Source organism: Rhinatrema bivittatum, chromosome 8 (assembly GCF_901001135.1).
Source record: "Rhinatrema bivittatum chromosome 8, aRhiBiv1.1, whole genome shotgun sequence".
NCBI classification, from domain to species: domain Eukaryota; kingdom Metazoa; phylum Chordata; class Amphibia; order Gymnophiona; family Rhinatrematidae; genus Rhinatrema; species Rhinatrema bivittatum.
The window spans coordinates 273473087-273488016 of record NC_042622.1 but is presented as its reverse complement, the minus strand read 5'-3'; the positions used below and the strand labels follow the sequence as shown (position 1 = coordinate 273488016).

At 44.7% G+C, this 14930-nt stretch overlaps 1 protein-coding gene across 1 annotated transcript in view; it reads right to left on the bottom strand.

Annotated features, from left to right (window-relative positions):
- LOC115096392 (acidic leucine-rich nuclear phosphoprotein 32 family member B-like) overlaps positions 1 to 12705 on the bottom strand; it is an 84914-nt gene extending 72209 nt beyond the window's left edge. Inside the window, exon 1 of the mRNA XM_029610927.1 lies at positions 12606 to 12705. The gene's annotated coding sequence lies outside the window, so the exon portion shown is untranslated. The remainder of the gene's footprint in view (positions 1 to 12605) is intronic.
- Between the last annotated feature and the right edge of the window lie 2225 nt (positions 12706 to 14930).

The following is a 14930-nucleotide window of genomic DNA, read 5'->3' as shown; positions in this document are numbered from 1 at the left end:
ACTAGCAACGAATCCATTCCCACGCCTGACGATTTTGTATTCCCCATGTCGAACGCAGACTCCCCTAGCCAAAATGCCTCCACAGAGGAAGTGGTCACACTTAATCTGTTCGATGTGACTCCTGAGAGCCAACAACCTGAGGCATCTGCAGCCCTGGAACCATCTATAACACAACCTGGGGCATCTGTCGCCATGGAACCATTTCTAGCGTCAGAACCATCTCCGCTACAGGCTGCTGCTCCACCGGCACAGGAAATATCACAGGACCTGGAACATGCATTATTCGGAATAGATGGCCTAAGCGAGCAGTTTATGAATGGAATCACCTCTTGACAGGATCAACACAATGACTTGATGCTCCAGGAAATGAGGTTGATCTGAGCCGACATCAATGGTGCGCTGGCTTCTCAAGCGATTTTGCTGAAATCAATGATGACAGAATTGATCGGTGCTGTTAGAGATGTCGCATCAGCTTTTCGTTCCATTAGCCAGTAATTTTTAAATAAACATTTTTTTCTACATAAACTGCTGTTTCTTTTTTATGTGGCATGCTACTCCTCACAACACACAATATTTTCATTCAATAAGTATTCTAAATAAATAGTGAAATGACACTCGTACAAATTTTAAATCCAAAAAAATATTTTTGAACTATACACACACACACATATATATATATATATATATATATATATATATTTGAACTACAAAAATATTTGAACTATTAATTTAACAAAAACAAAATAGTTGTATAATGGGGTGGGGTGGGGAAGGAAAGGGGAGGGACGGTACCATGGGGGAAGAGGAGGATCATCGTCATTGACGTTGATCAGACGGTGCCCGACCCACAGGATCCCACGCCATGACAAGCAGGGATTGAGCTCCTGCCATTGCACGCAGGAGCTCAATGATCTCCCGCTGGCCATGGCGCATGTCATGCAGGATGGTCACCACCTGCACTGCCATTCCCTCCTGGACCTCCAGGCTGCGGATCAACTGTGCCAGGAGGGCCAGCACAGCATCCAGGCACCCTTCAAGGGCTGAGGGCCCTTCCCCGGCTGCTGCGCCAGCCTCCGGCCTTGGACCCGCCCCTGGAAGCCCAGGAGAGACAGGGTTGACAATGTCAATGATGATGTCCTCCTCGTCTCCCATGGCAGGTGGGGCAGGAGAGGGGGGGGGGTGGCTTCTCACGGCGTCCATAGAGGCGTCCATGTCTCCGATGGACTCGCGGAGCAAAATGATCGCCGAAATAACAACATATCCATTGAGAGACATTACTGCCCAATGCAAATATCCATAGAGAGACATCACTGCACATTGTAAATTAAGTTGCCTCTGTAAATATTCTTTACGCCGCTATCCTTGTCTCCTTCCTCCCCCAGTTCTACAACCTTGTTTTATTGTAACTTTTGCTTCCTCCGCACTTGTTAAAAGAACAGTTTTTGCACCCCCCTGTTGTCTGTAAACCGGCATGATATGATATTATCATGAATGCCGGTATAGAAAAACCTTAAATAAATAAAAATAAATAAAATAACATAACATAACATAAGAACCTTTAATAAAATAAGGAACGGTGCACAATTTATTGATTTAATACTTAAAGAAGTATTTATGAAGCAATGGAAAACAGGAGACAAGTAAAAATTCCAAAAACATTTTATTAGTTTCACTATTATTTGTTATTTTAAATCTACTTTTTTGCTTGCTGGGAATGGTTTGATGGATGGATGGATCAGCTTGCTGGGAAATGGTTAGATGGATGGATCACAGCTCCTGAAAGAAACACAACACAAGACAAGATTAAATATACTGTACAGCATTAAAGTATTATATCTCGAATTTTGCAGAGCTATGTGCAACAATAAAAGCACCATATCAGTATGGAGAAATGAATGTTAACAGATAAGAACTTACACGAGAAATAAGTTTCAATGATCCTTTGTCGGACCTCATTCCCCCGTGCAGTGTTGTCCGCCTCAGCAGCCGGCTCCACAGGCGGATCTGGCGGCAAGTTTTCTTCTACCTCTGCATCCACACCAAATCGCTGACAAATGTTGTGTAGCATGCAGCAGGCAACAATGATGTTCGCCACCTTTTCTGCACTGTACTGCAGGGCTCCCCCAGAGTGATCCAGACATCAGAATCGTCCTTTAAGAACTCAAAAAGTCCGCTCAATCACGTTTCTGTTGCTGCCATGAGCCTCACTGTAACGTTTTTTGGCCGCAGTGTGTGGAGATTGGAGTGGAGTTAGCAACCAGGGCTTACAGCCATAGCCACCACACCTATAGGGGGAATAATCAGGAATGCATTAAAAACAACTTCACAGCGCTTAACATCTTAAACACATCACATATATAAATGCACACATATATGTATACCAAACATCCCAGACCTGTACACATGACATAGAATCCCAGGCCGTAGCCGATGTCACTCACCAAGTAGCCAGCCTTCACCATACTTCCCCTCTGGGAAATGTGTCCCCATAGATGAATGTGCCAGAATGTAGGCGTCATGGCAGCTCCCAGGATACTATGCTACAACATTTAGAATCCAAAGGTGTGCATCGCAAACAACTTGAACATTCATTGAATGGAAGTGCTTGCGATTCCGGAAGGAACTCTTCCTCCGACCTGGGGGTAAACGCTATATGGGTGCAGTCTATAGCACCCAACACGTTCGGCATCCCTGCAATACCCATGAACCCACTGCAAATATGGAAGTGGCAGATGTACTTCCTCATCCGCTTCATCATGGCCTTCAAGACCTGTGCCGTGAGAAGGAGGCCTGTGCCATACCCGCAATGACACTCACGGGGGTTTGAAAACTTCGGGTTTAAAAAAATTTAAGGCACCAAGAAGTTTCGTCAACCCTGGCACAGCATGGTGGCGATTGGCCAGGGGATCAAGGTCACAGCGCAGATCTTCATAGAGGAACAGGATTGCCCATGAGCTTAGCTGATAGGTTCGGACTACATCTCGCTCCGACATGCCAAAGATAGTTGTCCGTGGGCAAATGATACGTCCAGGTCTGCTGATGGCCCGTCCTGGTCTACCGATGTCCCTGTCCTGGGCATGGACGACTCTGTCCTGCTGTGCCTACATGAAAAACACCACAAGAAAATCAGCAGAACCTAATACATCTCGATTATTCATTTAACAAATATACATTAAACAATAACAATAGAAGTGGAGCCTCAGAGACACCTAATGCTAGACGCCGGAGGAAGGCCTGGCGTGGCATCCTTCTCCCGGCGCAGTACAGGCGTCCGTGTCTCCGCTGGACCCTTGGAGCCCCAGAGACGCCCAGACAGAAAAATGCTACCGTTGGATATTCAAAAACAACACATATACATACCTCCTCCGGTCTTTGTGCCAGGTTCTGCTGTTGGCTGTTGTCTCCAATAGGCCGTCTAGAATTCGCTCGCAGAGCATTTCTTAATCTCGCTCTCATCCGTAGAAAAAAGATCGCCAAAGCCAATATATACATGTAGTCCATGATGCTGTCCGTTGGATATTCACGACTGTCAAGAGCACAGCACCACACTAACGCCAGGTTCAGGGTAGGCAGTAAAAATAGAGGGTAAAGACGTGGAAAATGTGCTGGTTAAAGATGCGCTATTTTGGGCGTGCATTACTGTATCGAGGGGAATAGCTAATCCGGTCATTAAACACCATTAACATACGATCTACATGCGGCCGGCGCTAATTACAACGCGTTGTTTTCAGCACTCACTAAGGACGCATTAGAGCATATACTGAATCGCATGTCTAATTTGCATTCAAAAGCGCGCAAGCCGGGCCGTGCTGTACTGTATCGGTCCGTGTGTGAGCTCCACTGCAGCTGCACTGGCTGTACCCTTCTCCCCTCCCCAGTAGGTGACACTTTACTTTGGGTGAGCTCAAGAAAATGTAAAACCAGCATCCGAGGGTTTATTTTGTTTTTCCAGCAGATGGCACTGTGACTTTGCCAGTCCCAGAAGAGAGTCTCTTACAATGACAGCTCATTCTCTTAGCCTATCATCATATTACCTTCCACCCAGCAATCTATAGAGGGCTCAATGTAATAAAATGTGAGCAAAAAATTTAGCTCCCATTTTTTTTTTTACTCACGTGGAAATTTGAGTTAACTACAAATACGGTAAACTAATGGTATGCTAATGCATTAAGGGGTAGATTTTATAATTTAGCGTGAACGCGTACTTTTGTTCGCGCACCAGGCACAAACAAGAGTACGCAGGATTTCAATAGATACGCGCGTAGCTGCGCGTATCCATTAAAATCTGGGATCGGCGCGCGCAAGGCTGCCAATTTTGGGCAGCCTGCGTGCGCCGAGCCGCGCAGCCTGCCTCCGTTTCCTCAGAGGCTGCTCCAAAATCGGAGCGGCCTCGGAGGGAACTTTCTTTCGCCCTCCCCTCACCTTCCCCTCCCCCCGGCCCTATCTAAACCCCCCCCCCCCTACCTTTATCGCCGGATTTACGCCTGCCGGAGGCAGATGTAAATCTGCGCGCGCCAGCAGGCTGCTGGCGCGCCATCACCCAACCCAGGGGCTGTTCCGGAGGGCGCGGCCACGCCCCCAGAACACCCCCGGGCCAAAACCACGCCTGTGGCGCCGCCCCCGAAACATCTCTTCACCTGCGCCACGCCCCCGAAACGCTGCATCACGACCGCCACGCCCCCGAACACGCCTCTCCATGCAAGCCCCGGGTCTTGCGCGCCGCCGAGCCTATGCAAAAAATAGGTTTGGCACGCGCAGGGGGGGTATGCGCGTATCCTATGGGCGTACCCCTTTGAAAATCTACCCCTAAGAGTTTTAAAAAATATGCTATGCTGAAAGTGTGCACAGAAGATACATTTTAAGGTGAATTTTCAAAAGATGTGTGCATAAAAAAATAGCATGTGCACGCATAAAATAGCATATACACGAGCATGACATATGCACATAAATCAGGTCCATGAGTAAATTTGCACATGTAAAACAAGGGCAGGTTCAGGGCGTTTTGGGGAGGGGCCATTTACACACGTAAGTTGCTATTTTACAACCTATCAAAGTGATGTGTGTAAATCTTTTACTTGAGTATAGTTTCTCCTGCTTAATACCTGGTGTAAGTGATCATAAACATTTCAAAAGTCAAATGATGACTGCTAGGTGGGGGCATCTGGGTAAAATGGGGGACTTCAGAGGAAGTGAAGTCACCTGCACAATGGCCGCATGATCGGAGAGCTCCCAGTCCCCCGGCAAGAAAAGCTACATTCAACGGGAGAAAAACGCGGCAAAATAGAGCCTGATCTGGTGGCTGAAACAGAGCACATCTCCCGTTGACCAGACATTGTATTTGCGGGGCACCCTGATATTTTTCTGCACAGTAGTGTCTATTCGGGCACAGCAGCTCTCTAATCTGATGGCAGCCTACTCTGAGAAACTTGCCCCTCTCACTAAGAAAAATTAATCAAATTAATCATACCGGCGATTCCTGCAGCGAAATAGATCAGGCTTCGGGGGCAGAAGCAGAGCTAACTTCCCGATAGCAAACTAGGCGTGAGGTTGGGACTCCGCCTAATACAGCCATTAGCACTGTAGGCCACAGGACACATGGCTCCTGGCTCCCAACTAGGGCATACAAAGACCAGCAAGGATCCGAAAAGCAGCCCTAAAATGGACGGTCACCGTGGCAATTTGGGGATGGGCATAGGAGCAGATATAACTCCCCTTCATCTGATGTCTAAACAGAGCCGCTCAGTGGATCTCCGGCAGTTTTCCTACGAGGCAGCAGATACACAAAAACTCACCAGCTCTCGGGACAAAATGGCGTCCGGAGCAGCGCTGGAAAAATCCGATCAGGCTGGTGAGAGTCTCAGGCCCCGCTGCCAACTTCAGCTACTTATGAGCATATTTCTAAAGCAGACTTTATACATTCGTTTGAAGAATTGAATAAAAACATTGGTGGCATAAAAACAGAACTGTCTCAGATAGTTGCAGAGCTTCGTCAGGATATGGGGGCTATCGGGCAAAGAGTGGATGATGTGGAGGCACAGATGGAGGAGCAATTGTATCTGTGGACAAGCTTACAAAAATAATCACACAGCTGGAGTCCATGCATGACCTGACGCAAGAAAAACTTGAGGATCTGGAGAACAGGTCATGCCGATGCAACCTACGTTTCAAGGGGATCCCAGAATTGGAGGAATATAAAGATGCTGCGATAGTGGTAAAAAAAAATCAGCAGCTACCTCCTACTTAAACATAGGGAGAGTTGTGACCTGGACTCTATATATCTGGACAGGGTGCATAGGGCTCTAGGGGCCAGGAGGAACAACTCTCCCCAGGACATAATTGTTTGCTACTGGAAATTTCGCCAGAAGGAAGAGCTATTCCAAGCGGCTTGGAGAGACAACCAATTGCAATGGGAAGGCCATAATATCTCTGTGTTTACGGACTTGTCCCTGTTGACTCTGCAGAAAAGAAAGAGCTTTCATGGTATTACTGAAGCATTGCGACATGAAGGTATAAGATATAAATGGCTGTGCCCTTTTGGGCTCGCATATACACTGGGAGGTACTACTTCTCGGGTGAAGACGGTACAGGAAGCTACACATATCCTTACTGAAGCCGGCATGCAAGTAAATACGTCGCCAGAACACCATAAATGGGCATCAGACCCTACAAAAGATACACCTAGATGGCAGAGGGCTTCATCGGGTAGACGAAGGCTGCGGAGACACTCAGGGAGCTCAACCTCATCAAAAACTGCACCTTCTTGGTGGGTTCACATCAGTGTAGAGATTTCATGTTGATGGGCCGACCTGGGTTTGAGTGTTGTGGGGTTCAATGCTCTCACATGTTGCCATGTTACAGAGTTATGTTGGGTTTGCTTGTTTGCTTAATGATGCAGGTTGTGCAGGGGCTCACTTTCTTCCTCCCACTACAGGCTGTTCATGTATCAGCCTACTATGATAGGGGGGGATGATTCAGGGGTTCTGGGTTGTTCTAAAATTGGATATGATGTATCACATTCTTGCTTACTGGGAACTAGAACACCACTCTCACACTAAATTGCCTGTTAGTTTTCCACAGGGGAATAGCATGCTTCCATGGTTCATTTCCTACCTTACCATTGGGCTTAATTTGTATCCTGGGGTTCAAGGTCTGCATTAAGTGTTGCATACGGATAAGGAATTCTGATTGGTACATTCAGATTAGCCTCCTTGAACACGAAGGGATTAAATTCCCCATTTAAAAGGAATATGCTGTTCAAGGAGGCCCGACATCTACAGGCAGACATCCTTTTTGTGCAGGAAACGCATTTAAGAAGCAGGGACAGAAGGCTTTTACGGGGCAATAGGCACTATCCCCAGGTCTTCTTGACTCCTAGTTGGGCTAATAATAAATATAGCGGAGTGAGTATTTTGATTGCCAGTCATGTCTGTGCGGACTTTAAGATACTGCACCTAGATCCAGAAGGGAGGATGTTGATTTTACAAATGACCATTCCACAGGGGACCTATATTCTGGCAAATATATATGGCCCTACACATGATCAGGATTCCTTTCTTCGGAACCTATATCATCAGCTAAGTCAGTTTCCAGGGGATCATCTTATAGTGGCAGGCGATTTCAATATCACATTACACCCAGTACTGGATACTTCAAAGGGAAAGAGCTCTGTGCCGTCCACACAGTGCAAGGAACTGAAACAAATGATGTCACACTTTGAGCTTATTGACATCTGGCGCTTTATGCACACCAACATTAAAGACTTCACTTTTTATTCAGCGGCCCATTGCTCATATTCTAGAATTGATATGTTCCTTATAGATAAATCACTCATTTCGTGCACCATGCATACTTCTATAGATATTATTACATGGTCGGACCATGCACCCATCACCTGTGATTTAAATGCTTTACAGGGAAACACAGGAAAGTGCTTCTGGAGATGTAATGATTCTTTGAGGACAAAGCAATTTTACAAAAAAATACATGAAGTAATAAATGAATACGGAAAACTAAATGATACAGGTGAGGTGTCCCCGATGACGGTGTGGGAGGGTCTCAAGGCAGTGACTCGTGGACACTTGATAGCATAGGCTTCCTATAAGAAAAAATCCAACAATCAACATAGACAATCCTTGGAATGCCAAATCAGATCCTTAGAGGAAGCACATAAAAAATATGGCAGAATAGATGACCTTCATCAGCTTTATCAAGCTCAGCAGCAGTTACAGCAACTAAATATATCTGAAACAGCTCGCCATTTGAATCTCCTCAAACAATATTTTGAAGGTGGTAATAAAGCTGGTAGGTTGTTAGCGCATGCCCTAAAGAAACGGCAGTTACAGGCCCAGATCTTGAAAATCAGGGATGCTTGGGGTCTGTTCCTTTATCAATCTACTCAAATCAGGGAACGCTTTGTACAATTCTATAAAATTTTGTATACACTTGATAACACGATACAGCACGGTGACATTTTGGACTGTCATCAGTAACTCTCCCAACATTAACTGATCAACAAAAGGGACCAATTGAATAAGGAAGTAATTTTAATGGAAATTACTATGGCAATTGGCGACTTGAAATCTGGCAAGGCTCCCGGTCTAGACTGCTTCATGGGGAAATTTTATAAATCATATACGGAGCAAGTAGCACCCCTCCTCATGAAGGCTTTCAATTCGTTAATAGAGGGGTCTCAATTGGGTCCCCACACTAACATAGCAGGGATAACGATTTTGCCTAAACCAGGCAAGGATGTTACACAATGTGGTTCTTATCGCCCAATCTCCTTACTGAATATTGATTTGAAAATACTGGCAAACATTTTAGCTACCAGATTGGATGTCCTTTTGCCGGATTTGGTACATGCAAACCAATCTGACTTTGTCCCTGGGAGAATGGCGTCGGACAATGTTCATCGGGTATTGAATTTGGTTAATTTGGCAAAAAGTCGACAGTCAACATCTATATTAATATCTGTTGACGCCGAAAAGGCTTTCGATATTGGACTTTTTTATTTCAAGTTTTAGAAAAGTTTCAATTGGGGAACCACTTTATTCAGTGGATTCAACAATTATATACATCATCAGAAGCGTTTAACAAAGTTAATGGGGGATACTCAGACAGTTTCGTGGTGGGGCAGGGTACCAGGCAGGGGTGCCCCCTATCATCGTTATTATTTGCTTTGGTGCTGGAACCATTTGCCACTAAAATTCGCCATACTGAAACGATTCGGGGTATAGAGGTGGGGGTTACCTCGTATAAAATTGCAATGTTCGCAGACGATATATTATTCACCTTAAGCCAACCCACATCCACATTTCCAGCTTTAGTGACGGAATTAGGAAACTATAGTAAAGTATCGGGCTTCAAAATGAATTATGATAAGACTGAGCTGCTGCCGATCCACCTGGATGACTCTGTATGTAACCAAATACAATCACAATATCCTTTTAAATGGGCGAAGCACAGCATCCGATATCTAGGCAAAAATCTGACAGGGACGGGTACGGATTTATTTAAGCTAAATTATGACCCATTAGCAAGAAGATTTATCTGGATCTTGTGGCCTGGAATTCGTTAAATTTATCCTGGCTGGGTAAAATTGCAACAGTTAAAATAAACATCCTTCTTCGTCTCCTATACCTATTTCAAACCTTGCCCATTGAAGTTCCCGATAGCTACTTTAGGTTACTGCGGAAACGGATCTTTGACTATATCTGGCGCAGGGGACCACCACGGATTGCCAGACAGATATTGTTCCGCCCAAAACTAAATGGAGGGGTGGGTATGCCAAATCTTAAAAAATATTATCTAGCTGCTCAGTTGAAGGCAGTAGTGGACTGGCATTTAGAGCACCTGAAAAAACAATGGGTGGCCATTGAGGAAGCCTCTGCTAACTGTCTACGCCTGGCAGGGCAGAGCTGGCTAGCATGCTCACATAGGACGGTGGGCCGAGAATTATCTCCCTATGCGAACCATACTTTATGTCTATGTGAAGGGGTTAATAAACATGTGAATAAAGGTGAACCGGTAGATGTAGTGTATTTGGATTTTCAGAAGGCATTTGACAAAGTCCCTCATGAGAGGCTTCTAAGAAAACTAAAAAGTCATGTGATAGGAGGCGATGTCCTTTCATGGATTACAAACTGGTTAAAAGACAGGAAACAGAGTAGGATTAAATGGTCAATTTTCTCAGTGGAAGGGAGTGGGCAGTGGAGTGCCTCAGGGATCTGTATTGGGACCCTTACTTTTCAATATATTTATAAATGATCTGGAAAGAAATAGGACGCGTGAGGTAATCAAATCTGCAGATGATACAAAATTATTCAGAGTAGTGTATAATGTGTATAATGCATTCCCTGTATTACCCTTTACAATGTGCTCCTGTTGACTTTTTCTCCCAATAACCTTCTCCCCGATGACCACCTGAGCTATCTACAGTGTTCTCCATGTATTATCTTTACAATGTGCTCCTGTCGACTTTTCCCTCATCCGTCCCCGGTTGAAGAACCGTCGTTCCCTGTAAATAGTTTCCCAGTTTCCATATGTTCATGTTTTTCTCTTGTATGCATAGTTTACTGTTCTATGTAATGGCACTGCCAAAAAGTTTTAAGTTATCTGTAAACAGACACGATGTGCAAACGGTTGTCGGTATATAAAAACCTATAAATAAATAAATAAAATAGTTAAATCACAAGCGGATTGTGATACATTACAGGAGGTCCTTGCAAGACTGGAAGATTGGGCATTCAAATGGAAGATGAAATTTAATGTGGACAAGTGCAAGGTGATGCATATAGGGAAAAATAACCCTTGCTGTAGTTACACGATGTTAGGTTCCATATTAGGAACTACCACCCATGAAAAAGATCTAGGCATCATAGTGGATAATACTTTAAAATCGTCGGGTCAGTGTGCTGCAGCAGTCAAAAAAGCAAACAGAATGTTAGGAATTATTAGGAAGGGAATGGTTAATAAAACGGAAAATGTCATAATGCCTCTATATTGCTCCATGGTGAGACCGCACCTTGAATACTGTGTACAATTCTGGTCGCCGCATCTCAAAAAAGATATAATTGCGATGGAGAAGGTACAGAGAAGGGCTACCAAAATGATAAGGGGAATGGAACAACTCCCCTATGAGGAAAGACTAAAGAGGTTAGGACTTTTCAGCTTGGAGAAGAGACGACTGAGGGGGGATATGATAGAGGTGTTTAAAATCATGAGAGGTCTAGAACAGGTAGATGTGAATCGGTTATTTACTCTTTCGGATAGTAGAAAGACTAGGGGGCACTCCATGAAGTTAGCATGGGGCACATTTAAAACTAATCGGAGAAAGTTCTTTTTTACTCAACGCACAATTAAACTCTGGAATTTGTTGCCAGAGAATGTGGTTCGTGCAGTTAGTATAGCTGTGTTTAAAAAAGGATTGGATAAGTTCTTGGAGGAGAAGTCCATTACCTGCTATTAAGTTCACTTAGAGAATAGCCACTGCCATTAGCAATGGTTACATGGAATAGACTTAGTTTTTGGGTACTTGTCAGGTTCTTATGGCCTGGATTGGCCACTGTTGGAAACAGGATGCTGGGCTTGATGGACCCTTGGTCTGACCCAGTATGGCATTTTCTTATGTTCTTATGTGGTTAGCGCAGTTAGTGTAGCTGGGTTCAAAAAAGGTTTGGATAAGTTCTTGGAGGAGAAGTCCATTAATGGCTATTAATCAAGTTCACTTAGGGAATAGCCACTGCTATTAATTGCATCAGTAGCTTGGAATCTTCTTAGTGTTTGGGTAATTGCCAGGTTCTTGTGACCTGGTTTGGCCTCTGTTGGAAACAGGATGCTGGGCTTGATGAACCCTTGGTCTGACCCAGCATGGCAATTTCTTATGTTCTTAAACATAAATGAGCATTAATAGGCCCCCACCCATTGCATAGAAACAGTCCCATATGTGATAACAAGAAATTCCCTCCGAGACTACAACGTGGATATTTTTCATGCTGGCATACTTTGCGTCACAGGGTGGTGGGACAGCTTATCAATACTAATAACAAAGAACTTATGGACTTTGCTACTTTGCAAGTGAAATACAGCTTACCCTCAACTGATATCTTTATGTATTCACAACTGAAACACTACTTAATTCAAGCTAAGTCTAAGCAACCATTCCCTCCAAATAAATTACTCTTTGAAGGTATATGTGGTGCAGAGGGGAAAGTCAAAAAAGTGATTTCTAAGATCTATTTGCTTCTTTTGGGAGATATGCGGGACATTCCTAAACATGCCCAGGCATGGGCCAACGACTTAGGGGTGGACATAGATAATAAGGACTGGGATAACTGCCACCAAAGCGTCGGTAAAAGTTCTATATCTGCTATGTTGGTGGAAAATGGATACAAATTATTGTATCGCTGGTATCTGACTCCCTATAAATAGCACATGATGTACCCTAATTTTTCTAATCAATATTGGCGAAACTGCAAACAAGTTGAAACATTTTTACATATGTGGTGGGAATGCCCAGGAATGAGCGAATTGTGGACCTCTGTATTTCATACATTATCTGAAATAGGCAAGACAGTGTTAAAAGACGTAAAATGTTGTTTATTTACCTTTCCCTACCCGGATACTGGAAGGGCAGGTGGTTTTGGCCATGCGGATGACAATAGCAGCCTCTTGGAAGCAAGTGAGTAGTCCGCAGAGTTCAGCTGTCTGGGAAAGAATGTCGAGTGTTTATTATCTGTGCAAGTTAACAGCTCCTTGTCAGGACCGCCTGGAACACTTTCTGAAACTGTGGGCGTCCTATGAACAATGGGTGGCCAGCAACTCCATTCCCTGATTGGGGAACCATAGATATTACAATGCACATCAACTAGTGGGATTGTGAAACATAATATCATCTATCCTTTGCCTCTATATTGATGATAGTTGAATAGTACACTCAGAGGGGTTGGGGGGGGGGGGGGGTGTATATCTTGTCATGACATGTCGACTCCTAAGGGCAGGCTATACTACTGGTTTGCAATGTTGTGTATTCTATATTGCGGATGCCTTATGCTTATGTTCATGATTATGTTTCTTTTCAGGTTCATCTGTTACTGACATGTATTATTGACATTCATAATAATAAAGCTTTAAATGATAAAAAAAAATAAAATGGGGGACTTCAGGCTGGTGAGCCACAGGGCCTTCACGAGCTACTGATGGACTGGGTAAACTGGTAGACTAATTGGTAAAAGTGCTTATTTTATTGCCGCTCGCATATTATAAAATCCCGTGACTTACACATGTAAAGGCAAGTTTGCTTACTGTAAACGGTGTTTCCGTAGATAGCAGGATGAATTAGCCATGCTGTATGGGAACTGTCCATCAGGGCCCAGGAAGGCGGAGCTTTGTAGCAGAGTGTAGATCTTTGATCCTCTGCGGCTGCGCGTGGGTTCCCGCGCAGTATCAACGGTTCTCCTCAGTCTGTATTTAAGCTAGAGCGTATCGCGGACCTGTCGACTGCCAGGGAGGCGGGTGGGTCAGCATGGCTAATTCATCCTGCTATCTACGGAAACACCGTTTACAGTAAGCAAACTTGCTTTTTCCCGTCGATAGCAGGGCTGAATTAGCCATGCTGTATGGGAGTCCCAAGCCTCCTTACACGCTGTTATCTTCCGGTAGCGTGAGTTTGTTGTGGCAGTCGTAGATCACTTCGCGACTGTGTGTAAAATTGTGTGTCCCAGAATTGCATCTCCCGCCGATTGTTTATCTATGCAGTAGTGAGATGTGAAGGTGTGCAGTGAAGACCAAGTGGCTGCTTTACATATATCTACTGGCTGAACGTTGCGGAGGTGTGCTACCGATGTCGCCACGGCTCTCAATTGGTGAGCCTTGGGTTGTGCAAGTAGCGGAGCTCCTTTTTTGGAATAGCAAAACTTGATGCATTGTACTATCCAGCTGGCTATAGTACGTTTAGCTACTGCTAAGCCTGGAGCATTTGGATTAAATGACACAAACAGTTGTGATGTCCTGGTTGGGGAGTGTGTTCTCCTTTTATAGTATGCCAATGCTCTTTTACAATCTAAGGTGTGTAACAAGCGTTCCCTGTCGTTAGCGTGTGGTTTGGGAAAAAATATCGGCAAATCTATAGTTTGATTGAGATGGAATGTGGAAATAACTTTTGGTAGGAACGAAGGGTGAGTTCTCAGGACAACTTTGTCATGATGAAATTGTAAATACGGTTCATAGTGTACCAGTGCTTGTAGCTCACTGACCCGTCATGCTGACATTATGGCTACCAAAAACACTACCTTCCAGGTGAGAAACTTCAGGTGCGCCGATTCCAAGGGTTCGAATGGCGGCAGGGTTAGTTGTTCTAGGACTACATTAAGATTCCACGGTATCAGTGGTTTTACGACCGGTGGGCGTAAACGTAGAAGACCTTTAAAGAATCTAGATAGTAACGGGTGTTCCGCCACCGAGTGGCTATTCATTGGTTTATGATATGCCGCTATTGCACTGAGATGCACTCTGATCGACGAGGTTGCCAACCCCGAGTCATAGAGAGACTGCAGGTAATCCAGTAGCGATGCTGGGGAACAGTCCGTAGGTGAGATACTCCTTTCGCTGCACCAGTTGTAGTAGCGCTTCCATTTGAACGAGTAACACCTCCTTGTGGACGGTTTCCGAGATTCGAGAAGAATGGTTTGTACCGTCTGAGATACCCCCTGCTCCGTTAAAGATGCCCGCTCAATCTCCATGCAGTTAGATGGAGGGAGGATAGAAGTGGGTGAATGAGCACTCCGTTTTCTTGTAGGAGAAGGTCTGGCCTGTCCGGAAAGCGGATTGGGGTCGTCACTGAGAGCCGTAACAGATAGCTGTACCACGGTTGTCGAGGCCACGCTGGCGCGATGAGTATGAGCTGACTGTGATCCGCTATACATTTTTGTATG